Below are 5,720 nucleotides of genomic sequence, written 5' to 3' on the forward strand. Positions count from 1 at the left end.
GTCATTGGGATTGCGTAGGTTATGATATATGTGGATCATATGTCATGGATCATTATTGATTAGATATAAGATACTTTATTCATGATAAAATGATATGAATACTTGTTATTCATATAATTGAATATGTAATTGGTATTTACATATATAAGTAAGTCAACAGGAAGAGGTTGGCTCTCTCACACGAGCAACTTCCCCAATCAATATGTTTATGAGTTAGGATGAGACACAATATACTAATATTGATAAATGAGTGAAAAGTATACAAGAGATGATGAGTGTCGCCTTAATTAAGTATCAAGATGAGGTCTATAATAAATGACATCTTGATCGAATGTAATCGCCCACAATTACATTTGTCTGTTTGAACCAGACTTGAGTTTTACAATAAAGGTTTAAGGAGAACCATAGATGCAAAACTCAAACAAGCTACTAGTGTGAAGCTCTTAGTTGAAGTCCATATGGTGGTAGTTTGACATACACTCTCTAAGTGAAAAGAAACCACCATAATATGTATTTCATATTACATGTGTTTGAATGTGACTGATAAGGAAAGTGAGTGATTAATCATTGCATTTTCATTGTGTAAGATCCTTAGGGCTTATTAAAATCATAATAGCCTATATTGTACTCTTTGTACTTTTGACTAAGTTTTGAGGCGAGACAAATTAATGTTGCTACTTTGGTATGTTTCCGACGAAAATGAAATAATTTATTCTTATGGGACATATTAGGCAAGCAGTTAATTTGGATCTAAAAGGCATGAGCTCATAAGAAAGACTTTTTTGAGTTACATTGATAAAGGTGTGTTCATGGTCAACCAGTTATATTGCTTTTGTAGCTGATATAATTATGAATGCATTTATAATGTTGGATGGCATACAACTTTGAGGGATTAAGTGTATACATTAAATGTAACTAAATAAGTCTTGAGTATAGCGAGACATGATTATTATTGTTTACTCATAATTTTTTGGGGCTAAGCTACAATGTTTTCCTAACAGGTGCATAAGTTTATAGCTCCCGAATTGCAGGTGTGCTCACATAGTCACACGACTCATTTGCCTATATGAATGACCTTCAAAGTGGAATAGAATGGACTTGGATGAGTGATCGGGCTAGTTCAACCCATCTTGTGTAAGTGGGAGATGTTAGAGTTGGGTTTGGGTGCCCAAGTGGGTTGACCCGACCCAAATAAAATCTGTCACTATTAAAAATAAAAATAAAAATAAAAATAAAAAGTTTTTTTTAATTCTCTCTCTTTCTCTCAATGAAAAAACTATCTCATGACAATTTTAGAGATATTTTGGCTTCTCTTTCCCTGAAAACCACAAAGAGAATAAATATGTTTTTTTCTCTCTCCGGAAAACGAAATAGTAAGAATATAATTCTTCTTAAAAAAACAAAAAGGTCCTCTCTTGAAGTTATTCCTAGTTTTCTCTGTGATAAAAAGGTCAAGGCACGTATTCGTAGCTCCATTCATGACTTGAAGTGACAAATTTGGCTAGTGAAACAACCAATCGAGAGCTTAGAGCATTTTAAAAGGTAACTGGGAGCTTTATTATTCATCAATCAACTAAATATAAAAGAGATTGCTCTCTAGAATATGAATATTCCTATTTCCACACCAGTTCTATTTATGCAAGGTTGTAGAGCTTCATTCAATTTCAATTAACTGCATCCAGGAGAAAACAAACTAAGAGGATTGGAAATAGCAGAGTGGTAAAGTTTGGAAAGAAAATAGAAAGATTTAAGTGTGAGGATCTAAGAGTAGTTGGGATTAAATCCAGGTCCCCCATAGTAGAAGTGAGTGCCCCAATCATTATTGTTGAGAATATTTATGTTGTAGCAATTGCTATCATCGGCAAAGGCGGATATGTCTTGGGGTGAGTTGATGTTGTTATTTATATCGACAAGTCCCACGTTTCAGAAATAGTTGTCGTTCCCATAGCCCTCCTCAGTGAAGCATCCGGAGCCCATTTGGGTGGAAGTGTGGGTGTTGTTGGGCTTGGTATTCACCACCTCCCCACCCCACTCCACATGCGTCGCCTTCGCTGCTAAGTGTGTGAACAGGTTTGATGGCCAGTATCCCACTGCAGTGTTGTTCCCATACCCCAGCCACCAATTTTCCGTCTTTGGATCCTAAAATTTTCATTTATTTTCAATTCATTATTTTCAATTCTCCAAATAATATATATAACATTATCAAAGTCAAACAAATCTATCTGATGAAGAATGACAAACCTTCCATATGAAAATATTAGTTTCGTATAGCGTGCCAGCGATGGTGGAGACCGGAGCAATGGCCAAGCCCACAACTATATTTGTGTCTACCTGCACAAATCTTAGACAGAGAATGTTGTAACACCCTGTTGATTTATATCCATCGGCCTGTCACCATGTTGTAAACTTAGGTTAAAAATCATTTTAATGTACTAAATAATGCATCTAAAACATGTTTGGCTTCTGTCTTGTTAGAAAGAGATCTGACCGTCCAATAAGCGAAGAATCTGGTGCTCCTATCACCATACAGATGTGGCTGGACCTAAGTACATGTCATATAATGTAAAGAATAAGGGGTTATTATTATTAAATAATAAATAATTGATTATAATTAGAAAAAGAGGAAACAACGTATTTGCCATCCAACTTCCATAGTGTTGAGATCTGAGCCATTGAATGATCCGGCAACAACCCAAATCTAGGAGATGCTCATCTCACCATCTTGTACGGATGAGTTCCACAAGCTTATTTCTGTATATGCTCCGTACACCCCTTCCAGTGATTGCGAGCTAGCGTACGCATACTGTCATTCCCAATGCACTATTTTTCATTGCAAAATATTATCTAGCAATTAAATTAATTTCATAGCACCTTAAGAAAGATATTGGAAGATATTCTAATGATATCAAGTTTATAGAAATTGTAATTGCTCTTGAAAAATAATTAAAAGCAATATTAATTGTTTCTAAAAATGAAGCAGCAAAAATCCTAGTTGAATAGAAAAGGGAAAGATATCGAAGATGAGACAAACCTCATGGTCATTGTTACGGATATCATCAGGAGCAACGGTATGCCTAGCAAGAGCCATTCTTGGTTGTTTCTTCCCAAAATCATGGAGAGATTAGGCCCTCAACACATCATCCACTGTGGTCCTCCTTATGGGCACTGTGCCCTTGGGACACCTTGTCCTATTTTGATGCCACACTTGCCATGCACCTCTCCCACTAATCACCATTCTTTCTTCGTTCTTCCTACTTGAAATATGGTTGTCTCTCTTCACTTCCTCTTCTTTCATTCTCCTCACTCTTGGCATCTCCGGTGGAACCAACTAATTAATTTCATCGCATAATAAAAATTAATTAAAAATCAAAATAGAACAGTTTCTCCGATTTACTCCATTAATAAAATATTTGTTGTTCAAATAGACATTGTAATATCATAGAATGTTTGTATACTATCTCTGGAGAAACTTTTGGAATAGACTTTGTGTACCTGAAGCTTATGATTCTTGAGAAGAGGATGATCAAAAGCAGGTTGTTTCCATTTATCAATGCAATCTATTATATCTCCATCTGGGCTCTGACAAATCAATGAAGAATACAAAACCAAGAAAACATCATCATCTTCTACAAACAATTAAAGAAACCCCATACGAAATTTAACTGAAAAATGAGAAAATAATATTTAATGGTTGATTCCCTCTGTGTCCACTCTAACCCAATAAGCCATTTTGACTATAAAACATGTTTTTTTTTCTTTTTTAAAGAGAAGTGAGATTGTACATATATAATGTTAGAAAATTTAATTCTTATCTAATGTCAAATTTCACAATCACTATCACTCACAACACTCATTCAAGTGGCTCCCTTCCATGAACATATTTATCCACTTTATTTAAGGCATGTTAAGAGAAGTTGACTATACTTCTATCCAATTTCAAATATCACAACATACCTTAATGGTCATGACAGGAGGCTTATTGATCTTGTTCAAGTGCTTTTGAATCCTTTCAAGTGTCAAGCCACTTGGTTGCTTGTCCTTAGAGTATTCCAAACCTGAAACAACACCCATTGATCTTTCCAAGAAAATGGCCAAGAAGAAAGTCAAACAAAGAGAAAGGACAACAACAGAAGAAGAAGATGAAGATCCACCCATATCTCATTCAATGCCAAAGAAATTAACTGAGGTAACTAGAACTATCAATGGATAAAACAAAGAGGGAGAGGGAATGCAACAGCCAACTCAGAGCCTAGTGAGCTTCTCTTCCAAAACCCCAAAACACCAACTTTTTTATTGCACAACTTTGATTGAATATGCGTATCTGCCACCATATACTTTGCCATTAATATCCCTTTAATTCTCTAATCCTTCATTTTTCCACCATTCTTTCGTTACCAGTATCTCCATTCCTTTGCTTTGTTTTTCCATTTTATGTCTATAGTTCCACCAATTCTGTATGCTTCCTGCATTTTTAGATATATGGGTGTGTATACATACGATATAGTCTTCTGTATATTTGATTTCCAAAATTATAGGTTTCCTAAATCCATATGGTATTTTAATTTAAATCTATATGGAATGTCTCACAGTATAATAGTAATGAAAAGTAACTCGCACCTAAAATATTGACAGTGGGGTTCTTCAAAGATATCTTAGCACTGATCTAGCCACCTGCATAGAGTTGTGGTTGGAATCATTATTGGTAAACGAGGAGTAGTGGTGACTGAAGGGTGGTGGTGTAGGAAGAGTGTAAATGTTTTAACTTGCCCCACATAGGAAAGATAGTAACCCTTTAGTGGGTATATTATCTAACTCACTTAACCTAATGGGCTTGTGGAGAGGTGTAGGAAAGCCTTGCCACCTTGTGGGTTGAAACCTATTTAAGTGGGTTGGGTCAAAATTCCTTGATAGTCGTCACAACCAGTGGTACCCTAGTGCAACGCCTCATCCTATCACCGTCGATAAGTTTCTACTTACTCATTCCATTTTGTTCTTTGCTTGTGTGTTTTTGGGCTAGTCCTCTTTTAAATACGGTGTTGTGATCGGAATGGGGTGTGAATGGAGTTGGTTCGGCTGTGAGAGAGGAGATGACATGGCGGAGGGCTGCAGCAATGACGCCATGAGCACGTGGATTGGCAGCAAAGCGATGAGCAAGTGGGGAGGCAGGTCAATGCAGCCATGGCAATGGTGGCGGTGGCTTGTGCCGTTTGGTGGCCATGGCCACTAGGTGTAGAAGAGGGGTGGCCAACCACAGGTTTTAGAGAGACCTGTACAAAAATCCCTCAATGTTTTAAAACTAACCCCCCACTTTTAATGGCCTCCAAAATAATCCAATCGGACAAAAATACCCCTTAGCTACATCAACTCATTTTTTCCCTCTCATTCTAATTTTATTTCCATCATATTCTTAAGCTAGATCCAACGAATTGTTTTCTTTCAATGAAGTATGTATTCAATGCCAACATACCCACAAGTCCTATACAACTAACTGATAATGGGGATGTGAAATTCTTTATTGGTTTAAATTTTACAAATAGTAAGTTGCCTGTTCCATTATGCATCACAGTTGAAAAGAGAATTGATAATCACAATAAGAAATCAATTTGCAATTCTTATTTTGAATATCATATGTCTTCTGAGATTGATAAATAATTGAATGGGAACTCAATGTTGATGCATAAAGTAGACACATTCATTGTGAGTCAGTTGAAACTCTTACT

At 36.2% G+C, this 5,720-nt stretch overlaps 1 pseudogene; it reads right to left on the reverse strand.

Annotated features, from left to right (window-relative positions):
• Positions 1-1,761: 1,761 nt before the first annotated feature.
• Positions 1,762-4,155, reverse strand: LOC117913256 (annotated as a pseudogene).
• Between the last annotated feature and the right edge of the window lie 1,565 nt (positions 4,156-5,720).

Source organism: Vitis riparia, chromosome 4 (genome assembly GCF_004353265.1).
Source record: "Vitis riparia cultivar Riparia Gloire de Montpellier isolate 1030 chromosome 4, EGFV_Vit.rip_1.0, whole genome shotgun sequence".
NCBI classification, from domain to species: domain Eukaryota; kingdom Viridiplantae; phylum Streptophyta; class Magnoliopsida; order Vitales; family Vitaceae; genus Vitis; species Vitis riparia.